This window comes from Micropterus salmoides, unplaced genomic scaffold, assembly GCF_014851395.1.
Source record: "Micropterus salmoides isolate LMB-PRFRI ecotype aquatic unplaced genomic scaffold, ASM1485139v1 Ms_hic_scaffold_4, whole genome shotgun sequence".
In the NCBI taxonomy this organism is placed as follows: Eukaryota; Metazoa; Chordata; class Actinopteri; order Centrarchiformes; family Centrarchidae; genus Micropterus; species Micropterus salmoides.
Window position 1 is genome coordinate 38466035 of NW_024043372.1, and position 12270 is coordinate 38478304.

The 12270-nt window shown below is 40.0% G+C and overlaps 1 long non-coding RNA gene across 2 annotated transcripts; it reads left to right on the forward strand.

The window, feature by feature from the left end:
- Nucleotides 1–699: 699 nt before the first annotated feature.
- Nucleotides 700–4380, forward strand: LOC119886469. 2 transcript variants are annotated; one of them, XR_005441488.1, is made up of 3 exons: nucleotides 700–758; nucleotides 2922–3059; nucleotides 4193–4380. It is a non-coding gene; the product is annotated as an uncharacterized LOC119886469 (long non-coding RNA). The 2 variants fall into 2 exon arrangements; XR_005441489.1 differs by lacking the exon at nucleotides 700–758 and adding an exon at nucleotides 1109–1138.
- Nucleotides 4381–12270: the final 7890 nt, after the last annotated feature.

Below are 12270 nucleotides of genomic sequence, written 5' to 3' on the forward strand. Positions count from 1 at the left end.
TTACGCCAATCGGCGGTCATTAAGATTAATGTTGAGTCGTTGTGTACATGTGCAAAAACAATGTCTGACACCGTAGTTTTCCCGGACCCCTGCCAAATCTGACCGTGATGACATGTATAGCCGCATGTCGTCATTCCACCGCTGGTTGTCAAGGTGGTGTCCAGCAAACGATGTGGGCTTTGTTGATCATTGGCATCCAACGAAGGTTAAAATCAAGGGCAACTGGACTTGGTTAAAAATACTGGAAGACGTTTCGTCCATCATCCAAAGGACTTCTTCAGTTCTGACTGACTGGCAGGGAAACTCAGCTATTTAACCTCAGTGGGGTCGTTGGCCAGGGTCATCCACACCTCTTTCAAACCATCCATCTTCTCGGTCTAAAATGTGCACCTGGTGGTCCTCAAACGAGTGTCCCTGTCCTTCAGATGTAAGTAGACTGCAGAGTCTTGACCTGAGGAATTGGCCCTTCTGTCTTGAGCCATGCGTTTGTGTAGTGGTTGTTTACCCAGATAGCAGCTGACTCTGGGCCGAATCCGCCTCCAAACCGGCAGATCCGTGTAACAGTCACGCCCATTTTACTGCCCCGTTCCAGATACGGCCCGCATGTAGTCTGTGTACACTCAGGAGTGGGCGTGAGCCTCCATCAGTCGGCGGAATCATAATAGTTCTGCCCTGGACTCGTCAGAACGAGCGCACGAACTGTTTGCCTTTCTTTGGATCAGTTCGGACTGGAAGCTTTGGGGAAAGAGTTTATAACGGTAAGTTGAACGATGTTACAGTCAAACAGTTTAGTGAGATTGTTTTTAATAGTGGTGTAATGCTTGTTAACATCGTCACATCGGAATGTTTTGACCGGGTTTTAACTTCTTAAAATAGCTAAAACTGTTGAAGAGGCATTGGCTAACGTTAGCTTTTTAGCTGGGTTAGCTAAATTAACTGAATGAACAGATAGCTAAGCTAGCTAGCATTAATAAACAACTTTGTGTGCAGCTAGCATAAAACATTAATGCTGTTTAACGTTAGTTAACTTACAACGATGTTGTAACGTTAGTTTCCAACAGCACCAACTGACAGCACCTGTCTCCTTTTTTAGGTTCAATCTATTCTTCACCCCTGGCTGAGAGCCCGGGATTATAGGGTAAGTTAATTTAAGTATTTTTGGCTTTGATTTTCAAATCTTGGCTATATTTAAGCATAAAGTTATGATAGGTAAGTTAAGTGTTTAAAAAATCAAAGCCATCTAAAGAAGTTGGAATTTTCATCTGACATTAATCAAAACGTAAATTCATTATGACAAATAAGGTCTATGGGCGGGAAATCGCATCTCTCCATGTCTTTTAATTGACTTTGTATGAAATCACACTGCGGTATTATGGTTGAGGAGCAGTTCCTGATTCATTCTGGATATTTATTTGGGGCGTTTTCTGAGGGATATAGTGTGCTATGTTAAGCTTACCAAGTGTTTACCCTCAGATTTCTGTCAGGAGCTGTAAGAAATGTTATTTTGTCTAGAGGCTGATGGTTCTCAGTAATTAATAAAATTGTACAGTTAAAAATTACAATGAGGTTCATGATATCAGTACACTGAGATGGCTGGCAGTGGTACAATCAGCATTATTCATTCTTTTTAATTTGCCTCACATTTGTTTGTTGCAGGCTTTGACATAACGTTACTACCACTGTGGTTTGTTCCAAAATCACAATGCAGTGCAAACCTGTAACATTAGCAGAGCTGAGCTCCTGGGGTCATTTTTTCATGCAGGGCAACGTTACCCACTGGGTCTTAAAATAATTTAAAAACTCATTGAATTTAATATTCTCAATAAGGCTCTTACATTTATTTACAAAGGTCTTAATTTTTTTATTGTCCTTTTCATATGATTATATAGATACAGGTAACGTTACACATAACTCTCAAATGTAAAAAATGTTTTGTGTGTTTTGACTACTTTTTACATTTTGTCTGACTTCCGGTCAGCTCTGCTGTACTAGTAACTTCACCACCGATCTGCATACAGTGCTCTTTCATCCTTATTTTAGCAACTTTCACAGAACATTCTGTTAATAGTATTTACTGTTCAATCTTGGAATATACTTTCAATGGTTTTCTCAAACACAGTGGCCAAACAGATTAATTGGAAAGGAGTAAAGGGAAAATAAATATATTAAAGAAATGCTAACAAGAACTCTGTTGATCAGTAAGTATTTTAGTATACGTATTACATGTGGAGGTGACTAGTAGATGAGAACAAATTTTTATGTAAAATAAAATATTTAAATAGTATATTTTAATATATCAGGGATGTAACTTTAAAGCCAAAAAATAAAAAAATACTTTGATAGCGGTGGTGAAATAGATCTCGGTCATGACAGCACCGGTTACTCACATAATCACTTCCTCTTTGTAGATTTGCCAGCAAAATAAAAGCACGAGAAGCTTGTTTGCTGTAATGTTTTACATGGAGTTGAATTGAGCTTTTACTTTTTTACTAAACGTGATTCCCCTAAATGTCCTCTGCCTGGAGATACTGTGGAAATGTTGGTACCCGCCAATGCCTTTCCATGACCTGATACAGAATCCACACAGATAAATTTGTAATGATAAGATGCACTGAGATTTAAGGCTGATCCAATACAATCCAGATGTGATTTGATAATTGTTCAGTTCATAATCAGTATGATTTTTTTAATAATTAGTTATTCATAAGTGAAATTCTATTTGTTTTGAGTTACTAAATTAAATGCTATAGAAAATTTGGTCTACTGCCACACCAACAATAGTAAACATGGGCATTGAGTACTTTTTTCAACCCTCTAAAGCATTTCTCAAAAAAGTTGGTTATTAGCTTGGCTTACAGGTCATTTTCAAAATGTCTGTTAATGACAGCTCATCAACCAATTGACTTTCTCTCTTAACAGAGGCTGTACGGAAGAACCAAGCTGCTAGCAGCGCATCGGACAACAAAATTAACCAGCACGCCATCCGCTGGTTCAACCTGGCCTCTGACCGTGGAGGTGGCTGCAAAGAACGTGCCATGGCCAGAGAGGCATTAACCGTGGTAAATCTGTATTTACCCTCTTTTTGAAACGCTCCATTCAGTCTGCTCTGATTGGCTTGCGAGAAAAATATGCCACTGCTTTGCAAAGATGGTACTTAACCTTGAGTGGGGATACTCAGATGGGGAAGGCGGTGGTTTAATAAAGTTGTATCTTATTTTATCTTATATTCTAATAAGCCTGCATGTGACATAGGAAGGAGAACCAAATCTGAATGGCTTGTTGAAGCACATGTTTTGTGATCTAGGCAACCCACAAAAATCTGTCTGGGTTGTCTTATTTCAGTTTGATACCCAAATGGGGAGAGAAAAGGGGAGTTTTTCATGATGTCTCTCCTCTAGGGCTGGACGTCTAATTGAAGTAATTGAAACCCAAATTCCGAGCTCTAACAGCTGTAATTTTACCATTTCAGTTATTTAGTTGTTTTATTTCCTGTTAAAATGTCCACCTGTGTGTGTGTGTTTATGTACTTTCGCCTTAAAAAACTGTGTAGTCAGTGTATCCGTCCTGCTCAGCTCCCAGAGTCTGGAGCACAGGGAGATGTTAGCTAGTGCTAACTGCCTTCATTTTCCAGCAGCATTTATTTATGGACACACTTTGACCCACACTGATCATTTACTGCCACACTTAACAACCTCGCTCACTTTCACCGTCACTTTCAGCTGCTCACTCTCTCACATTTGGTCACATGCACACAACACTGTTATACGAGATTAATGCACATTGATATTAATTGATCATGTGAAATATTAGTAGCGGCACTCATTCAGTGAGCAGTGGCAATATGCCAAATTTAGGGGGAGTACGTCTGTTGTGTGCACCTCAACATTATCTTATCAATTAACATTTACTTAATTGTTTTTTGACATTTGTGAGTCTAAAAAAACCACCCCACCTACAATAGTCGAGCATGTTTGCGGTACAAGCCTGGTCAGTGAACTAGGAGGGCAAAAAAAACTAAATCATTCATTAGTTGTAATCGCGGTAAAATGTTCACGGGATTTTGATTTTAGGTCAAATCTTCCAGCCCTAGTCTAGTCCAGCCCCCTTTAAAATTACTAATCTCTGTGGATTTTATATAATTTGTGATTGCCATTATCAGTTGAGTAATCACCCATTCTTTTATCCTTTGCAGAAATGAACACATCGGCCATCCCCCACTCTTCCACTACTGATGATTTGTTGGGTGTCATGTGAGGGTTATGGCATTCCCACTTCTCCACTTGCCTCATCAATGTTTCCCGTAAAGCCACCAAACAATGTGTATGAACATTTTACATTTTTTTCAGGGTTTCACATGACTAGTCGGAGTTGGATATTGTATTTTGGCTATAAAATCTTTATTTAAACCAGGGTCATGGAAAATGGTTAAAATCTAAATGGCTGGCAGTAATCATCTATCAGGACAAACTTATTGCTTGTCACTAATTAAAACGTTATCTTGTGTGTTTAGGCCGTAGAATCTCGTGTGTCTCCTGGCTTTAGCTTTATGTTTCTCAGGGAGAAAGAAATCTTACTTTCTTACCATCATTATTAATGGTACACTACACTATGCAAGACTGATAGCAATGTCAATGTATTGAGCTTTTTAACTAAGCCACAATGTTGCTATTATTAGAGTTTAATACTTCTGCATTCATTTAAAAATAACACCTGTGTCATAGGTGTGTGGTTACTGTACAGTTACTAAAAACTAATTGTCACCTGCAAGTCAACTGGAGTGAAGTTTCTTGTTCCTACAGTTGTTAAAGACAGAAATGAGTTGTAAAATGTGTTTATTAGATTGATTGTTAGTTTGGCAATTATCTACTTTGTTTTAAGTTTCTGTCCTCTTTTTATCTCAAACATTTCAAATAAAATTTAAAATGTGTATTTTAAATAAAATTTTAAATGTCACTCATCCGTTCTATCACTTTCTTTGTTGAAATTCTGTGTAGGACAAATAGAAACAGTCTTTGTAACAGTAGTTTTGACTGTCCATGCTTTTTAAATTCAAAAGAAAAAAGTAATCGAGTTTAAAATGCAAGGAAAAAGAAAACGAAAGTAAAACAAGAAATCTTAGTGTACCTTTAGTGATATACGAGTCACTATTTGTTATAAATTATATAGACCAGCTCCTGCCATAACAAAAATCCACATTTTTGTATATGTTTTGTGGGTATAGATCAAGGTTTTGAAAGAGGCCAGAACTAATAAATGGAGCCGGCCCATTGCCAGTCCAGATGTGAAAACCGGATCCTCAACAGTATCTTAGAGACTCTGGGCCAGATCCAGTATGGAACTGGTCCAGATCTGGCCCACATTTGGGCCAAATGACTACATAATTGTCATCCGTTCTGGAGCTGGACCAGTGCCGGCCCAGATGTGAAAACCGGATCCGCGCCGGCATTGGCCCGTTGTGCTAAAGGACACCGGCCCGGGTCCGTTTTACAGATCTGGCCCAGAACTTATGAAGGATCTGGGCCGCATGATTTTTGCTATCTGGGTAGTCTCCCCAATATACAGGTCTGTGCATTCCTCACTGCATTGGACCGCATACACTAGATTGATTTTCTTGTGCTATCTTTATCAACAGGCTATGTACCACAGTACTTTAAAGTAGCTGTAATTAAACCTCTTCTGAAAAAGCCCAGACTTGATCTAGATGTTTTAGCCAACTATAGACCTATATCTAAGGTCCTGGAGAAAGCAGTTGCCAAACAGCTGTGTGACTTTCTACAGAGCAATAGTTTATTTGAGGATTTTCAGTCAGGATTTAGAGCGCATCATAGCACAGAGACGGCACTGGTGAAAATTACTAATGACCTCCTTATTGCATCAGACAAAGGACTTGTCTCTGTACTAGTTTTATTAGATCTTAGTGCTGCATTTGATACCACTGACCATCAGATCCTATTACAGAGACTGGAACATTTCATTGGCATTAAAGGAACCGCTCTAAGCTGGTTTAAGTCCTATTTATCAGATCGATTTCAGTTTGTACATGTTAACGATGAGTCCTCCATGCACACCGAAGTTAGTCATGGAGTTCCTCAAGGATCTGTCCTCGGACCAATCCTCTTCACTTTATATATGCTTCCTTTAGGCAATATTATCAGCAAATATTCCATAAACTTTCATTGTTATGCAGATGATACTCAGTTATATCTATTGATCAAGCCAGATGAAACTCATCAGTTAGATCAACTTCAAATGTGCCTTCAGGATGTTAAAACCTGGATGACCTGTAATTTTCTAATGTTAAACTCAGATAAAACTGAAGTTATTGTTCTGGGGCCCAAGCACCTCCGTGACGCATTATCTAAAGATACAGTTTCCCTTGATGGCATCGCCCTGGCCTCCAGCACCACCGTGAGGAATCTTGGAGTTATCTTTGATCAGGACATGTCAAGTCTCACATTAAGCAAATTTCAAGGACCGCCTTTTTTCACCTACGTAATATTGCGAAAATCAGGAATATCCTGTCTAAAAATGATGCAGAAAAACTAGTCCATGCATTTGTTACTTCTAGGCTGCATTACTGCAATTCCCTATTAAAAGGCTGCTCGAAAAAGTCCATTAAGACTCTTCAGCTGATCCAGAATGCTGCAGCACATGTTCTGACAGGAACCAGGAAAAGAGATCACATTTCTCCTGTTTTAGCTTCTTTGCATTGGCTTCCAGTAAAATCCAGAATAGAATTTAAAATCATTCTCTTCTTACCTACAAAGCTCTTAATGGTCAGGCACCATTTTATCTTAAAGAGCTCATAGTACCTTACTACCCCACCAGAGCACTGCACTCCCAGAATGCAGGGTTACTTGTGGTTCCTAGAGTCTCCAAAAGTAGAATGGGAGCCAGAGCGTTCAGGTATCAAGCTCCCCTCCTGTGGAACCAGGTTCCGGTTTGGGTTCAGGAGGCAGACACCATCTCCACATTTAAGAGTAGGCTTAAGACGTTCCTCTTTGATAAAGCTTATAGTTAGGGCTGGCTCAGGTGAGTCCTGAACCATCCCTTAGTTATGCTGCTATAGGCCTAGACTGCCGGGGGATTTCCTATGATGCACTGAGCTCCTCTCTCCTCTACTTTCTCTCCCTCTGTATGCAACATCATCCCATTATTGCATGTTACTAACTCGACTTCTTCCCTCTCCCATAGTCTTGTGCTTTCTCGTCCCTCTCCTCCTATCACTTCCTGCAGGTGTTTCTGGCTCTAGAGCTGTGGAGTCTGGATCTGTGGTTGCGGGTCACCTGCTGCCCCCGTGTTCCTGCTCGACACCCTCTGCTACAACTATTGTTACTAGTCTTATTGTTGTTATAATCACTAACATTACGATTATTATCATTAACACTACTATACATATCTGTACCATTATTCATTTAGTCCATTAGCAACATCACCTTTACTGTCTGTACCTCTGTGTGTATATTGTGTAGGCTGCCTCCCTCCCCTCTCTCTTCTTCCATCCCTCTCTCTCTTTCTCTCTGTTCCTCTCTCTCTCTCCTTCACCCCCAACCGGTCGAGGCACATGGCCGCCCACCCTGAGCCATGGTTCTGCTCGAGGTTTCTGCCTCTTAAAAGGAAGTTTTTCCTTGCCTCTTTCGCCTAGTGCTTGCTCTTGGTGGGAATTGTTGGGCTTCTGTAAATAACATCACGGAATATGGTCTAGACCTGCTCTTTTATGAAAAGTGAGAACTGTTGTTGTGAGTTGGCGCTATATAAATAAAAAAAATTTAATTGAATTCTCATTTGTCCTAAAAAATAATAGTATTTATTCGAACTGTTCTTTACAGTACTTTTTTGTTCACTACATATTAGAAATCAAATAATTAACTTAATACACTTTAATTAGGTTCACACGGACCATAAATTCTAATGTACAAGTTCTACACGGAAAGCCTGGCAGTAGGACAGTTAATGTGGTATAACTATAGACTGCATAAAAAAAGTGGACGAAGTCACCATGAAGTCCCCATTTGGTTTGTGGACTGCTGTTTTGAAGCCCTTTGAAGTTTGGCATTTCGACTATCACATCTTGGTTTTGTGCACCCAGGGACCGGACGTGACCATATTTGGATGAGACGTGGCGCTAACTAGCTTGGTTAGCAAGGTAAATCTGTAAATCACATTAAATGTGATTTTAATTAGCATGCAAATTTTGACTAGCAACAAACAGGCTTAAAACTAAATGTAACCAGAAAAAAATGAACAGCCGGCTCCTAATAAGCTTTTTCAACGGTGCTGGTTAATTGTACACAGTAGTGGATATGAGTCGCCTCTAGCCTGATTGACAGGTTGCCATGGTAGCGACATCAATCACAAGGTAGTCCCACCCTAAAGCCTCCCCTGTTTTTTAGTCAATTTCCCTCCTAAATGGGACCATAATTGACCCTTTCCTAAGCCACACCCCGAATACAAAGCCGGCCAATCACAGTGCAGGATAGGACTCTCTCTAACTGAGGTCCGACACTTTCATGGCTGTGCTCCATTGACTCTAATGCAAAAAGAGTAGTTTTCTAGCTTTTTTCGTTGTATTATTCCAAGATATGGTCAAACGCTGTTCCTGTGGCACTTTAATACTTACAGTTGCTACCCAGAGAGGTTGAAAGGAGAAGTATGATTTATTCTTTCCAAAACCTGTGGATTGTTCCTAATGTAATTTGTTAGCTAACGCTAGCTAACTTCCTACTGAATGTAACGTAATAAAGCCCTACTTATCTGCTTTTTAATGATTGTAATAATGAATAGGGGCCTACCCAGCTTTACAGGAACAGTGTTGATCCTTACTATCGTTGTCTTTTGTCTCAATCATCAGGGGATGCGGTGGTTCACTTGTACTGTGTGATCAGTAGTCTGTAGCTTCTATCTTACATTTGTTTCACGTCCATTTGAGTCAGTTTGACAGCCTAAATACAACTTTAAAATGTATAATGCAACTGCAAAACTGTCTGCTTCTTTCTGTGATCGCTTTTTACAACATTTGACAATATTTCTCTGGGGAGTGCAGTAATGGATAGTGGCAGCGCCGACAGTTTGTCGGACATAGCAACAGTAACTAAGGGGGGCTGGCTTAGCGAAGGGTCAATTTACTAAATGAACATCATGCTGTTGAAGAAGACTTGAAACTAGCGATTGAGACCATAAAGTCATTAGCAATGTGTTTTCTGAGGTGATAAATCAGCTGAGAAGTAGTCTCATTTTCCCATTATTTCTAATGCAACTGGAGTTCTCATTTGCAAACACAGGTTTAAGGTACTTCTACATTGGCTTCACTATTCAGACCTGGAGGTTCACACTTGGGTATTATAAGAAACAGTTTTAGTTTAACAAGATATGTTCATTTTGTGTAATAACTACAAAGTTTTGTGATATAACAAGAATATTGTTGTTTTCACACAGAAAGTGAAGCAAATTTTTCACGCAGTGCAAATAGATACAGAGTTGCCAGGTGACGCAAATTAAAGTACAAATGAAAGTACAGTGGGAACTTTGCAGTGTGGGAGGCGGATCGGACAGATCAGAGGGATAGAGCCGCTACTCGCTGACAGACAGCTGCTGATCAATGAATTCATACTTTAGAATGAATCTGCATTTGATCCATTTGTTGCAATTAAATAACAGCAAAATATGTTTAATTTCGGTTTGTGAGTAATCACAAATCATGCAGGGGTTAAACTTGCTTGGCTTTCTGAGTTAACACAGTCATAGCAGCTCTATACTGTGATATAGCTGTACTTACGCTGCGTTCCAGGCAACATGGAACTTGTAAATTTCTGACCTCCAACTAGAAAAAGTATCCTGGAACGCCACTTGAAGACAGATTTCCTACTTGTGAATTTGAAGAAAAAATATGTACCTCAACTTCAGGAGTAGCGGCCGAATGACGTCACACAACAATGGCAGTTCCTATGGAAGCACACATTGTAAATGGTAAACCATAAACTAAAAGGCCAAGAAAAGTATTAAATTAAAATAATAAATACTAGTATCAAATATTGATTAAATTGATGTAGACATACAGTGAGGAAAATAAGTATTTGAACACCCTGCTATTTTGCAAGTTCTCCCACTTAGAAATCATGGAGGGGTCTGAAATTGTCATCGTAGGTGCATGTCCACTGTGAGAGACATAATCTAAAAAAAAATGATGATTGATTGACTGATATGATTTTTTTTAACTATTTATTTGTATGATACAGCTGCAAATAGGTATTTGAACACCTGTCTATCAGCTAGAATTCGGACTCTCAAAGACCTGTTAGTCTGCCTTCAAAATGTCCACCTCCACTCCATTTATTATCCTAAATTAGATGCACCTGTTTGAGGTCGTTAGCTGCATAAAGACACCTGTCCACCCCATACAATCAGTAAGAATCCAACTACTAACATGGCCAAGACCAAAGAGCTGTCCAAAGACACTAGAGACAAAATTGTACACCTCCACAAGGCTGGAAAGGGCTACGGGGAAATTGCCAAGCAGCTTGGTGAAAAAAGGTCCACTGTTGGAGCAATCATTAGAAAATGGAAGAAGCTAAACATGACTGTCAATCTCCCTCGGACCGGGGCTCCATGCAAGATCTCACCTCGTGGGGTCTCAATGATCCTAAGAAAGGTGAGAAATCAGCCCAGAACTACACGGGAGGAGCCGGTCAATGACCTGAAAAGAAACTGGGACCACCGTTTCCAAGGTTACTGTTGGTAATACACTAAGACGTCATGGTTTGAAATCACGCATGGCACGGAAGGTTCCCCTGCTTAAACCAGCACATGTCAAGGCCCGTCTTCAGTTTGCCAATGACCATTTGGATGATCCAGAGGAGTCATGGGAGAAAGTCATGTGGTCAGATGAGACCAAAATAGAACTTTTTGGTCATAATTCCACTAACCGTGTGAGAATGATGAGTACCATCCCTACTGTGAAGCATGGGGGTGGTAGCATCATGCTTTGGGGGTGTTTTTCTGCACATGGGACAGGGCGACTGCACTGTATTAAGGAGAGGATGACCGGGCCCATGTATTGCGAGATTTTGGGGAACAACCTCCTTCCCTCAGTTAGAGCATTGAAGATGGGTCGAGGCTGGATCTTCCAACATGACAATGACCCGAAGCACACAGCCAGGATAACCAAGGAGTGGCTCTGTAAGAAGCATATCAAGGTTCTGGCATGGCCTAGCCAGTCTCAAGACCTAAACCCAATAGAGAATCTTTAGAGGGAGCTCAAACTCCGTGTTTCTCAGCGACAGGCCAGAAACCTGACTGATCTAGAGAAGATCTGTGTGGAGGAGTGGGCCAAAATCCCTCCTGCAGTGTGTGCAAACCTGGTGAAAAACTACAGGAAACATTTGACCTCTGTAATTGCAAACAAAGGCTACTGTACCAAATATTAACATTGATTTTCTCAGGTGTTCAAATACTTATTTGCAGCTGTATCATACAAATAAATAGTTAAAAAATCATACATTGTGATTTCTGGATTTTTTTTTTTAGATTATGTCTCTCACAGTGGACATGCACCTACGATGACAATTTCAGACCCCTCCATGATTTCTAAGTGGGAGAACTTGCAAAATAGCAGGGTGTTCAAATACTTATTTTCCTCACTGTATTTTGCTATGTTATTAGGTAGGTGGTTACAGTAAACACTCTGAAAGTCATCTTCTCTTCCCAAAATTTATTCAGGAAAATGTTAAAAATGGCCTGAAATGTGAAAACATTTGGAAATATAGCCTACGAATTTTCCTGACTTTTGAGCATTACCAACTGATATAGCTAGAAGGATACACAGTTAACGAGTAAGCCTAACGTATATTTATCACGTTTAATAAAATGGCCATCCTTTTAATTAACACCAAGTGCACTGCTGAGGGTTGAACTGTGCATAAATGTGCCACGGAAACAAGTTTGTCACGGTCAGCCATGTTTATTGTTTACATTTAGCATCATGCACCACCATGCACCTGAAACGCTTTGAGGTCAGAAGTCGGAGATTTCAACGTGGAAATTTTCAACTTCCGAAAAAAGTTCGGCTAAATGCACACAATTACAATGCTAATGTGTTGACGTTTAGCAGGTTATGCATACAATGCTTTTTTTGCTTCTCCATTCTCCCTGTCCCCAAAAATCCAAGGACCACAGGATTTAATGACTACAGACCAGTCGCCCTGACCTCTGTGTTAATGAAGTAGTTTAAGCACCTTAAATCCATTTCACCAGTTCCTTTTAAGGGTGTGTCTA